Here is a 13,766-nt window from a genome sequence, read left to right as displayed (position 1 = left end):
TTTCAGGGACTTCCACTTCCTACTAAAAACATAGCAAAGGGAAGTTTATCACCATCTGATGAATACAAAGCTCTTCCTTAACATAAAAAAACTGGTATTCGACTAGGCCATTTTATCAATTCAAAAGAGAGATTGTTTTCATTATAGTTCTTGAGACTGATTTTTCAAATAGCAGGCCTCACCCATGAAATTAATGAATAAAATGAACCCTGTCTTCAATAAATCCATTCATGTGGTTTTGTTAAACTTCATACATCAATTTTATGATCCTGAGATTGAGTCAGACTTTCTCAATACTGGAGACAGAGATGACAGGTAATCTCAAATCTGAGTTTGTTACTATTTGAATAACTTCAGAATTCCAACCACTTCTATGAATTCTCCTATGTATATGAGACAGGCCCAGGCTTTGTTCTCAACTCGACCTGGATCCACAAAGATACCATGTTTCATAATGCAGGCTATCTGCTCACTGATCTACAGACCATCCACAAAAGTCTATCATAGCTATATAGCACTGGAAGACCCTCAGAGGAACTTCAAAGGTGAGAAATCAAAGGACTTACCAAGACCACCCAAGGAAGAAGATGGAGGATCCTTATCAGCTCTAAATTCCATGACTCCGTCAACCATTTCTTTTCACTGTGGACATCCTTGTCTCATATGTCACTATTTACTATTTGCCTTATTTCTTGCCACTTAGAGAAGGAATAATATCAGGAAGATAGAAGACTTTGATTTTCCTCTATCTGAAGCTTCAGCAGAATGCAATAACAAAATAGCCCAAGTGAAAGTGAATTTTAGAACTCATAGGCTCTTTGAAGATCATCTAGTCAATAATAACTGTTTTAATTGCTTCACTGGGCTCCTTTTTTTTTTTTTTTTTAAATCTATGAAATGGGAAGGTCAGATTGGTCTCTAACTATAAAGTCTTTGGGGCACCTGCATGGCTCAGTTGGTTAAGCATCCAACTCTTGATCTCAGCTCAGGTCTTGATCTCATGGTTCTGAGTTGCCCCACACTGGAGCCCAGCGTGGAGCCTACTTTAAAAAATAAATAAATAAAATAAAATCTTTTCAAATCCATCCCAATACCTAAACACGTAACAATGTCTTCAGAAGACACTTATCAAAGAAGTTTTACTCAACTGCATGGGCTGGATGTCTCAACCTCTATAACTGAGATAAACTAGGAAAAAGATCACTAAGGACAAAAGAAGTAGGCTCCAGTTCCAACCAGGCCAAGGACTTAGACATCTCAATTAGACTCTATGGGCTTCTGCTGCTCCATCCATTAAATGAGGGCATTTAAACTGACAGCTTCTAGGGCCTTGTCAGCACTGACAAATAGGATACTCTACCCTACCTGCTTTCTTTTAAATACAGGAAATCACAACAGAGACTAACCTGTCCCATGTCAGGTAATTATTAGGCCTCCCAATACCAATATAATGCTCTTTCTCCTTCCCTACCCTTCTCTCCATTAAAAAGAATCTGTTTCAAATACAATTATACTAAGACAAACAAGATGGGGTTTATGCCAATGGTTCTCTTATCATTGTCGCTAAATACAAAATCTGAAACGAAACGGCTCCCCATAAAGGTGACCTCACCCTAGACAAAGCTACCACTGAATGATGTCAGACTTTTGATCCAGAACACCTGGCCTCAACCAATTATTTTCTCTGACAAAGGTAAGTCACAATTGCTCATTTGTTACTGTACGAGAGTGGCTGATTGCTGAGGAACATGGCAGATGCCATCAAATACAGAACACGCATATAAGAAAAGGGTCATCATGCTCCTTCTGACCTCCCCTAACAATTATAATGAATAACGTGGTGAGGTGAACAATGATTGAGTAAAATGCTTGTAAGTCTTTCTGAAAATCTTTGAGAATCCACAGTAGTTTCCTCAAGAGCCCTCATCCTGTGGAAAGCTGGGGATGAGACCTACCTCGTGAACAAATCAGAGCTCAGTGCCCTCTGAAACTCAAGATGAGATCATTATACTTTTAGTCCATGCTGGTTTATTGTTTGCTGAGTGATTACGGGGACCAAAAAAGCAATTATTCTTTCAGTTATGCACGTGGCTCATAACTTAGATAGCCCACCCTTCACTGTATGAATTAAAAAAACCACGCAAACAAAAAAACGTTCTCCTTTGTGTCCTATGGTGCCTTTTATAAATCCTCAGGTCATTGCAAGAGTTATTTGAGAGGGTTACAGCAGAAAACAATAGCAGAGTTGCTTTCTTCTTTCAAGATGAGAATCTCACCCTCAGTGTGCAATTGTTCTGATGATCTTGGGACTTCTATCGGTTTCCTGCACTGTGTGTGACCCCTGCAGCCACGTTTTTGTCTTGTGAATTTTCAGACAAATACTCATAAACATTCACTTACCCTTCTGGCCAGCAATCATCACATCCACCCGTTCATGGTTGACAGCAAATCAGAGAAGGGGTCGAAGCCCTCACCATCGCCCAAATGTTTCTTTTGGAAACTGGAATTGTCAGCAAAAGGTCCTGGGACACTGCAATACAAAAATATTTTTTACACATAACTAAGATGTAGCTTCTAAAACCACCACTTCCTTAAACTTGAAAACAGCAAGGCAGACATCGAATCTAGAGGTAGGGGAAAACACCTTTACAATGAGGGTATGTCAATATATCAAATGTGATCCTGTAAAACATGAACCGGAAATACGGTTTTGAAAGATACGTTTACCGATGACTTCAACACATGCACCAAAGTTTGTTGTTTATTGCAGATTTTGTGCAAAGTATTTTACTTATTTTGGCATTAAAAAAATATCAGGCTCCATTACAGAGGGCTCAGGTCACGAGAAGGTGTTTTAACTCAAATATTAGATGGATAAGGATACCATTTCCTATTAAGCAATTATCTTTTCCAGAGAATGAAAAACATGAAAATTTAAATAATACTAATTTAAAATTATCTTTAAACAATAACGAACCTCATTTCTCCTCCAAAATAATTCTAAAAATGTCTACGAGTTACTTAAGGAGCAAGACTCAGGGACTTATTTCCATCAAGAGGGACCATACTGTGTAATGTGCAGGTGTCAGAGTGGAGAAGCTTGAATTCTGGACCTGATACTGTCACCAGCGGTGTGGACCCAGGAAAGCTGTATAATATCTCAGGATTCTGGCTACTTCATGAACGAGGTCAGGGCAGTAACTGATGTTCCCTAAGTCCCTTCCACCGCTTCGCTTTGTTGGGTTTTTTCGATAAAGTATACTTATTCCAAATGAGCTCAACTATCAACTTCTCCTTTAAGATTCCTGATTAAAAAGATTTTTATCACGTACCATTCTTACATCGATCTGCCATCCACACTGAAGGTGTGCTACAGGCAGAGGGTTTTGCACATGCATAGAAGAATTCTCACCCTGGCACTAGTGCCCAACCTTGGTGAGCCACACCCCTCGGTGGCTGACAGCATCCCCTGGGTGCCCATGGAAAGCTTCCATTTCTCTCCACAGAAGACAGCTCCAACTGTTATGGCCATCTGCCCAAATGTATTGCACGTGAGTGTTTCTCAAACTTGTGTCCGTATAAGCACAACTTGGAGTCACACAGAAAAAGGAAATGGGCTGAGGTTGTTGCCCAACTTTAGGATCAAAACCAAACTTCTCTCTGTGGCCTACAAGGCCCTGGAAAGCGGTCACTTTCTACTTCTCTGCCACCTCCAGCCACCAACCCAATCCCCAGCTACAACGCAGAGACAGCGGTCTTCCTTCCACTTTGAGCAAGCTGTGTTTTTCTGTCTCAGGGCTGGAGCGCGTGCCTTTTCCCACTACCTGGAGTGCCCTGAGCCTACTCCTTACACAAATGGCTCTTTCTCATCACTGGGTCTTAGGGGCAAAGGCCACTTCAAGAAGGCTGTCCTGCCTACCCACTTAGGCTAGATCCCCAGTGACTCTCAGTCATGATAGTGATATCATCCTATTTGCTTTCTCCAGAGCTTTTGTTGTAATCTATAAACTTTTTTTCTCGTTTATTCACTGGTCTTCCCCACTTGAATCTAAGCTCCGGAAGATAAGGGAACTTCTCTGTTTGATTTATCACTATACTCCAGAACTTCAGACAAATGCCTGGCTCATAGCAGGCACTCTAGACAGATTTACTGGATCAACAAATGATTCAACAATCAAAAGAATTCGCTCTTCAGCATCCTACAAAAATATAATTGCTAGTGACTGAAAACCCACTATGTGCTAGATATTGTTTAAAGTATTTTACAACAGTTATTTCATTTACTTCTATTCTTACGACAAAGTTCCTGGTAGACACTGTTATAACCTTAATAAGCAAATAAGAAAATGGAAGCAGAGTCTTAGGAACTTGCCCAAGATCACACAGTGGCAGGGCCTTGACTCTACAAAGTGGGCGCTCATTAACTCTGTATTTTTCCAGTCAATACAGTAACACAAACATTTTGAGTGCCTACCTTGTACTAGACACCCTTCTGACTCAAGCTTGCTGCAAGGTCTTGCAAAGGATACTCAGCCTTTCTGACCGTGAGCTTCCTGCTTCACACAGGGAAAGTTAAGGCGTCCCACAATGACCAGGCAGACGATGCAGGTGAGCAAACCAGGCCAGGTGTAGTAAGGAACAGGGAGCAAGGCGCAAGGTCGCAGACTAAAGACCAGCAGTCTCTCAGCTAAAGAGGGCAGCCAGTGCCCTCCACAAGCCAATCATTGCCAGAGGGGAACACAAGCCCAGGGTTTTGAGAGCTTTCAATTGTATGAATGAAGGCAGTAATCTAGGTGACTATTTTGTGAAATTTCGTAATTTTTCAAAGATAGCAGCTAATCTTTAACAGCACCCATGAGAAGGAAGGAAGGAAGGAAGGAAGGAAGGAAGGAAGGAAGGAAGGAAGGAAGGAAGGAAGGAAGGAAAGAAAGAGAAAGAGAAAAGAGAAGAGAAGAGAAGAGAAGAAAAGAAAAGAAAAGAAAAGAAGAAAAGAAAAGAAAAGAAAAGAACAAACCTGCAAACCCTACGCCAGACGACTACTGAAGTCTGGGATTCTAGAGGGATTCAGACGCACAGAGAAGTTGTACAACCGACCATAGAAAAACAGAGTAGGCATCTGAATGGATAAGGGCTTTCTAGAGGAATTATCCAGAGCAAGTTTTAGAAGGAACTGGAAGGTGTGGTGGAAAAGGCATTTCACAAAAGCAGAACGTTGTATTCAGAGGCCTGGAGGTGGGAGGAGAAGGCAAGTCACCCCCAGAAGCAGCAGTGAGGAGGGAGGGCTGAGGGAGAGTTCAGGTAGCTGTTCCTTTCATTCATGCCTGCAGTAGCTGCAGGTTTCCAGCTAAGACACAGGCTGGGCAAACAACGCTCTAAGGGGATGATCATTAATGCTGACTTGCTTGATTTCCTAAAAGCATGAAAGTTAGTAGGCATATATGAGAATAAAAAACCATGGGGCTGCTGGGTGGCTCAGTCGGTTGGGCATCCGACTCTTGATAAAACTACATACTGTAGTTTTTATATGTATTTGGAGTATATATCCTATAAAATACATAATATATAAATACACATATGCTATAATTCATACATATATGTAATACATATATATACACATTTATATACTATAAAATATGAGCTCTGTAAGTCTAACCAAAATACTATGTAAATATACACTGTAGTTTTATATACTATGTATACAGTATACTCTACACACTCGTACACACTATAGTCCATACATATATGATACAAGCTCTATAACTCTAACCAAACTCTGAACTCCAGAAATTAAAAAAATACAGCCACTAAAATAAAAAAAATTTAAAAATTAAAAAAAAAAAAAAAAAAACAGAAGAGAAGACAGATATCCAGATAAATTACCCAGAAAACCACCCAGAGGCAAAAACGGTCTACCTAGAACTGTATACCCAGAAAAAAAAAAAAAAAATCTTTCAAAAATGAGGATGAAATAAAGATCTTTTCAGACAAACATAAGTTCATCACCTCTCTACAGGGACATTCAGCAAGATGTATTTCGAGCCAAAAGTAAATGATTTTCTCTGACTTAAGAAGCAAGGGGGAGTCAAAATACTGAACTCACGAGTCAATGAAAAGTAAATGCACCAAAATGACGTGCATGTCTCAAAAATAAAAATAACATTTCTTACATAAAACTAAACTTGAAAATCTGGCAACACATCACATGCCCCCTAGCTCAGCTCACTTACTTACACGGGGGCACTCTCGATCGCCAGGGCCTTGCTTGGCAAGCCTGACTGTGCCACCGGGGCACCGGCTTGAACGGCACAGTCCCGCCCCACGTCCAGTCCAGAGAGTCAGGGCCCAGGAATCTGCATTTCAGCCAGATACCCCAGGTCATCCGGATGAAGCTGGGTCCTTGCCAAGCTCTCCACCTCCTTAGGGCCAAGAATTCAGGGAGCCAGGGCTCAGCTCCAGGAGGTCAAAGCTGACACACAGCAGGACTCTGTTGTCTTCCCCTTCACTGCAGCCCCAGAGGAGCACCTTGGCCCCGGGGATCAGTAGCAATCCTGCCTCAATCCTACTAATCAGGAGCTGCAATAAATTAAAAGCCCATTAAATTATTTTAGAGAAAAGCCTAGAAGTGCTGAAACATTAATTGTGCCATATTCAATCTGTTTTCTTAGAGATTGAGAAAACCAGATTACCATCCTGGGGGTCATTAGAAAGAATGAAGCTGGCTCCCTTTCCATTTACATATTTAAAAATGCACATATGCTTGCAATCGCTGTGACCCACACTTCCCAGGTCCCCTGGCCACTCCACAGTCTAACCGTGAAGAAAGCAGCCTGGGATGCCACAGGGTCCTGCCTCGTTTTGTTTTTTTCTTCAAATAGAGGAACCAAAGCCAGGGCCTGTGGTTGCAAAACAGCTCCAGGAAAACAGGTAGAGACAGCCGCAAAACAACCGTGATGTTTACTTGTTTTGTTCTCCCCTGTTTATTTTTCCCTGAAGCAATCCTTGCTCGGTACAAAAGTCTGCAGGGAGCTGGAGAGAGCAGCTGTGGTTCCCTGAGGCCAAGACCTAGCAATCAAGTTGTTTACCAAACACTGCCAGGCACCGGGAAAACAACAAGCTCGCAGGCTGCATTTGCATCTGCTTTTCAAAAACAACCTCCAAAAGTCTAGGGCCTGGCCTGGTACTTCCTTGTATGGCTGAGGGCAACTTGGAAATTAAAGGCATGAACTGCATTAGGTATTAGCACCCGTGGCCTAACTGTACTGCCTTATTCCATTTCTCTGGAATCCTAAGAAACATCCTAAAAAAGGAGGACTGGAAGTCTGGGGAGTGCAAAGAAGTGGGTTGATATAGACAATAGGCTCCTGCCTGGCATTTCCAAGCAAGCTCACACTGGCCATCTCAGTGAACAGTCGTAGTTTACCGGCCATCTAGCACCACCAGACATCCAGCAGTCGTTCCCCTTCTTGAACAACAACTGGAATCCCCAGCAGGGCTAATAAAACACAGAGGGCTGGGTCCTTCCACAGGAGTGCCTAATTCAGCAGGCCCACGGTAGGGCCTGAGAATTTCTAGAAAGCTCCCAAGTGAAGCTGGTGCTGTTGGTGTCGGCACCACACTTTGAGCAGCCCTGCTCCAAAGTCCGATGCCTCCTGGCCAGCCTGAAGACCTGGGGACTGATTTGCCACCCTGACCTCTCCCATGGGTTATCTGAGTGAATATGGCGGTGTCGAGCCCAAAGACGTTCACAGAACAAAATGCAGTGCATGGTTTTCCATGGGCTTCTCCAGATCCTTTGCCCAACATCCCCCCACCCTGCTGAGTGTCCTGTGTGGACGACATCAACAGGTACTCTTGCCTTCTGGCTTCCAGCTGATTACCACCAATGCAGGTCTCATCTTCGGAGGACGGAGAAGATGGGGAATTTACAGCCAGGCTTCCTTCCCTCCAGGGAAATGCAGGTTGACTGAGTCCCTCTATGAAAGGTCACAGCTCCTGCCAGGCAGCCCTTTCCATAAAGATATAATCTCCATGTTCCAGTAACCACTACCTGCCCTTCCCTAGCCCTTCCAGGCCCAGAAGAGGTAAAAGCCACTTTTTTCCCTACAAGGACCCTGACACAAAACTCAAATTCAACACTGGACCCCCCCCCCGGCTTTAGAAAGCTAAATCTGGAATTTTAAATAGCCACGTAACATAAACATGCACGTATATAAATATAGACACATGGACACAAAAATATATGTACCTATGAATGTACACACATACACAAATGTACATATGAATGTACACGCCCATAATTGTATGTATTTATAAACTTTTTAATGCAGTTCTATCAGATGGGTCAGAAGACCCGGGGACCCCAAGGCCAAGGCCAACTTGGGAGGTTCACACGGATGTTCCTTCAGGTCTCACGTGCTACAGGAAGAGCGGGCCCACTTTGTCTCATCAGTTACACAACCTGATCGGAAGGAGAGCATTTGTGAGAGCTTCAATCCTTCTCTAATTTATTAACTTAGTTTCTTTTGTTGCAAATGGCACCAAAATAGAAAGAGAACAGAAGTGGGTGGAGCAGGCTCCATCATCAACTCCCATGAATAACTTTCTGACAATGCTGAACCCAGTTCAAAAAGCACACCGGCTGGAAAAAAAAAAAAAAAAAAAAAGGTGTGTGTTGTCAGCTCACAAATAAAATGCCAATCTGCCTCAATTAATAAGGCTCAGATAAGAACAAATAATACTTCTGTTTTTAAAATCATAATCACCTCAAATGTACCCTAAAGAAGCTTCTGTCACAAGAGCTAAGTTCTAAAGTTCTAGCAAAAATGGCCAACCATATTTAACCAAATGGGTCAACTATCCCAGCATTCTTGGCTTCAGCGAGCCCCCCTGACTTCACTTTAATTAAATTCTCTGGAGCTAACTACTATTCTCTTGCTTAAATTTAACTAGCAAGATTTGTTTCAACTCATCAGAGGACTTGTTGGTATCTATGCTCAAAAACAAGTTTTTAAGTAAACCCATTAGATTAATTAGAACGCATAGGGAATATGGTTTCCATGTAATTACTTTTCTAGTTCACTGAGGCTCAGCCAGAAACCTTCTGTGTTTGCTTGTTTATTGTTCTTTCTTCACTAAAAATCTTAACGATCCATTTAAAACCTGAAGGATTGTCTTCCTGTGGCTTCTGTCTGTCCCTTCTGTCCTCCCCAATAAGCAGCCTAGCTTATGTCTGAACCCTTCCATGGAAGATGTGTGACTTCTGGAACCCCCTCTTCAAGGATGAGAGGCACCTTAAGTATCCTGTTACCTTCTGGCAACCCCAGAATCCCATTTCTGTACTGGAGAAACTCCACTCATCCTTCACCTTGGCTCCAATGCTCACCTCTTCCCACCGCCCTCCATTACCAACATCATGAAAAATCTAGAAACTTTCCTTTTTGCTTAAAGATGCCCTTTTCTTCTTTTCCAGAAGCCATCCACTCAACATCCCATGACTTCAGGCAACTAATTCCCTTTCTTAGAACCAAGGTATTGCTCTGCTAACAGCCCACTTTGCCCATCATTTATCTCCAAAGAAAAAAACCATCGTCCCTCTCCACTATGATTCCTTCATCCTTCAAAAACCTTTTTTTTTTTTAAATTAGAGAGAGAGAGAGAGAGCATGTGAAAGCACGCATACCAGTGGAGGAGGGGGTGCAGAGGGAGACAGAGAGAATCTTAAGCAGGCTCCACACCTAGTGTGGAGCCCAATGCGAGGCTGGATCTCACGACCCTGAGATCATGAACTGAGCTGAAACCAGGAGTTAGGTACTTAACGAACTGAGCCACCCAGCCGCCCCAAAACCCTTCTTCTGATGACCACATAAGAGGGAACCATTGTTCCCAGCCCAGCCGTATGGCCTTTAATTCTAAGTGTCAAGGACAGTCTTCCACATCTTTTCAGATACTTTAGTATCTGGTTCACAATTACTGTCTAGATCCTTCCAATGTGGCCACTTCTATAAAACTCAGTGGCCATGAAGATGGTCTTTCTAACAGCCTGGCCACTGCTTACCTAAGGCCTGATATAAACAAGGCACTTAAAAAAAAAAAACAAAAAACAACCAACTTTCGAATGAGTGAATACACATCTGGTTATCTTAACTTCTTACCCCGAAAGCTTCCAAGCCCTTTGAGAAACAGTACAGTGCAGTAGCTTAAACCATGGGTTGTGGAACAGACTGCGAATGTCACATCCTAGCTATGCCACTTACCAGCAGCAACTCTGGGCCAGTTATACCTGAAAATTGGGATATTATTTGCCCATATTCAGTAAGGGCTCATTAAGTGCTAATGAACCACTACCACTTTCTCTATACTTGAGGGCATGGCCAAAACTTGGATCTCACCATCCTTTAGAAACTGCTCTAAGAACTTCAATGCTGAAATTCACTAAAAGTTGCCCATTGAGCCACCTTTCACTGGGTTATTTCTCCTAAACTTACACCTGGACTGTACTGAGGCAAGCCACCACCACCTCAAGTCTAAAAGTCCTCACCATCCAACACCCCTTTTCCGAAGTTCCTCTCTGTTACATTATCTAAGGCTCACTCCATAGCACTCAGTACCCAAAATGCCCTGCATTGCTCAGGATACCCTTATCTTTTCCACCAACTTCTTATTTAAGCTATTTGGTTCCTTCACCAGAATAAGCAGGGTGAAGCAGGAGCTGGCTGTGATTGGTGTCTGATATCCTCAATGCCTACACTACAGTGTCAGAAGGTTGGGACATGCGGTGTTAAGGTGGGGTCCTTTCAGGGAGCCAGGAAGATTCCCCATCAGCCTAGCTGGCACCCAGTCTGTAACAGGGTGTAACACCCAGTCTATTTAAGAACCATGGGAACTACAGGTTCAATTTCACCAACACCTTCCATTCACGGTTCAGTTCAATGGCTCAAAAGACTAATGTTCTATTCCCACTGGCAAGTCAGGCTAAGCTAAGTGGGCAGGGCTTGTACAAGGTACATCTTCTGCTGGTAGGGCAAATGGCATCTCTGTCCCTGAGGCCCAGGGGAGCCTCAGTAGCTCCCTGGAAGAACAGTCAAGTGAACAGAGAGCTGGGTGCCATCTGGGCTCTTTATAAGGCTTTTGTGGTAAACATGTTTACTTTCTTTTCATTGGCTGGGCTTATCACGATCAAGTATTTTGTTTTGAGTCTTGCTCTATAAATATGTTTACTTTGAGGGGAGAGCTTTTTTGATAGCTAGCACCTTGTTTTTCACACTTTTAAATTCAAAACATATTTTTGACAATCCATGGTAAACAACTCAAGGTGATAAACAAATTATATTATTTCACCTTCACCAGAGACACAATCCCCATGTATCTGTTCAAAAGCTTGGGATGCATTGTGGGTAAGCAAAGCCTCTCTAATGGATGAGAATAAAAGTCACATTCATAGGGATGATGTTACTAACAAGAAAAAACTACAATGGCAGGTCCCATGTAAGGAGGAAGCCATGAACTCCAGCCTCGGTTTCCCCAGCGGTAACCTTCCATGGGAAGCTACCCGTGAGGACACCAGAGCTTGTCTTGCTAACAGGATCTATATTTCCTGTGAAAAGTTAAGGTTAAATAATCAGCATACATAACTGATTTGGGGAGGGGGGCATAAAACAACTTTTCAAAGAATGAAGAAACCAACTAGGTCACAGGATCAACTGCAATACTTCTGAGACTTGTTCTCTGGGATGACTTCTGCCTCCTTCACAATTAAGAAAATGGTAGCAGTTTCAACTATAAAGAGGAAAAGTCTTCCATTATTGGAAAAGGGAAAAAAATAACAAGTGTTAAGGGAAGAAAAAAGAAAACATTTTTTGAGAAAACCAACGGTCTTGAAGAAGGATTTTAAAGTGCTGTTTACAATAGTGACTCTGGGATGAAACATCAAGTTCCACTGCAGTTGAGCCAAATCTCTCTTCTAGAGAATTCTATGTCCCCATATTCCAACTAGAAACAAAAGCCATCTTACCACAGGCCTTTGAGGTTAATTACAAATTACTTAAAGGAATAAAAACAAAGAGGCCAAATTCTTTGTTAAAACAAATAATATCCCCCACATACCCTCAAATCGTCTTCTAAATTCATGCCCAAGTTAAAGAAGTTAAAAAACAATGACAAAACCGTCAAGATTGTGGTACCATAATAAGATAAACATCCTCATTTACCAAGCATGATTATTTCATCACGTATGGTGCTGTAGGGAGAGGATGACGTTAGAACACACAGAGATCCCATATGGCATCCAGGACGTGTGACGTACACAACAGAGACAACAGAGAACACGCACGCTGAACAGACCTCTCCCGAGGTTATAACGTGCTTCAGGGATACGTCAGACAGGCAGTTAGGAGGAGAGGGTCAGGAGGGCGTGGTGAGGCAACGACCACCCCTGACATTCAGATCATCTCTCCAATCCAGGTCAGGCAATCAAAATAAACAGCTTCTCAGGTAGTTTTAGCAGAAGGACAACAAGGCCCAGGAGGGTGGCTTCTGCCTGATGAATTAGGAAGAAGAGCAAAACTTGTCCCAGCTTGGCCACCCAACTGCTGGAGACCTTTTGCAAATCAGTGAGTTTCTCAGAGCCTGGGTTTCCCTTCCTGTAAATTAATGGCAGGGAATCCTTCCCTTTTGAACGATAGCATGTCGCAATTTTATGCCTCCGTCTCAGATCGAAAACACCTCATCAGGGGATAACTGACAACTCCAGGCTTCAAAAATCCAATCCATACAATACTTGGACGGCTTTCGAACAACCCGCAAAGGCATCCAAGTTCCCACAACTTGGGAGCAGAAATGAAATGTTGAGTTAATGTGACGTTGGCCAGCGACTAGTCATCAAGCATACTTCAGCTTTTAGTTGTCTGAGCAGACGGCTGACTCAGCGGGGATACGGTTACCCAGCCAGCCACGTCCATCTGACCCACTGCCTCAAAGAAATTTGTCTTCAATCTTAAAAACCAAAAAAGTTAAATGACTAATGAAATGACTGAAGAACTTCCAGACAATTCTCACAGTTTCGAAACACACACACACACACACACACACACACACACACACACACACATAACTAATCAGGACAGTAAGTATATAAGAAGAAAACAACCAGACTCAGAGCTGTCCAACATCCGATGGCCACATTTCCTTTTGAGAAAGAAGTGCACATTCCAGGGCGTGGTATGACGTGGTTTGGAAAAGCCTCAGGAGAGCAGAAGAGCTGATGATTAGGACCAAATCATCAAGGAAAAGTGTCAGAGCGTCAAAGTGGTGAAATGTCTGTTATAAATACAAGAAAAGAAGGAACACGCTGGCCTTCCACCCTCGTGGCTCCACAGACTGGGAGGCCCTTGGATATTCTCCTGAGGACGCCCACTTCTAGGACCAGCCAACGCGTACGGAGCCCTGACTGCGCACCCAGTGCTCTGTACTGAGCATCTGTGCCCAATCTCTCATAAGCCTTACAAAAGCGGCACACGGAAGTGCTATCATCTTACAGATGAGGACACTGAGGCTCAGAGAAGCTGTATCCATTCCCCAAAGTCACAGTAAGTGACAGAGCCGTGTGTCTCTCAAAGCCACGTCTCCTCCCCTAATGGCACCCAATACTAGAGTACCACTCTTCCACCAGCTCAAATGGGAAACGTGAGCACACCTGACACAGCTCCCGAGATAAAGCCCAAACGGAATACAAGGGTTAGGATCCTATGGGGATTACCTACACACTAAGC

At 43.0% G+C, this 13,766-nt stretch overlaps 1 protein-coding gene across 4 annotated transcripts in view; it reads right to left on the bottom strand.

Moving 5' to 3' along the window:
* FOXP1 (forkhead box P1) overlaps nucleotides 1-13,766 on the bottom strand; it is a 563,431-nt gene that overhangs the window by 479,920 nt on the left and 69,745 nt on the right. For all 4 annotated transcript variants that reach the window (XM_087866857.1, XM_045808086.2, XM_087866856.1 and 1 more), the window contains exon 2: nucleotides 2,401-2,530. The gene's annotated coding sequence lies outside the window, so the exon portion shown is untranslated. The remainder of the gene's footprint in view (nucleotides 1-2,400; nucleotides 2,531-13,766) is intronic.

The sequence above is a fragment of the Ursus americanus genome, chromosome 14, assembly GCF_024610735.1.
Source record: "Ursus americanus isolate L20-20 chromosome 14, mUrsAme1.1.p, whole genome shotgun sequence".
Lineage (NCBI taxonomy): Eukaryota > Metazoa > Chordata > Mammalia > Carnivora > Ursidae > Ursus > Ursus americanus.
Note: the sequence above shows the minus strand (reverse complement) of the source record. Positions and strands in the feature narration are given on the sequence as shown.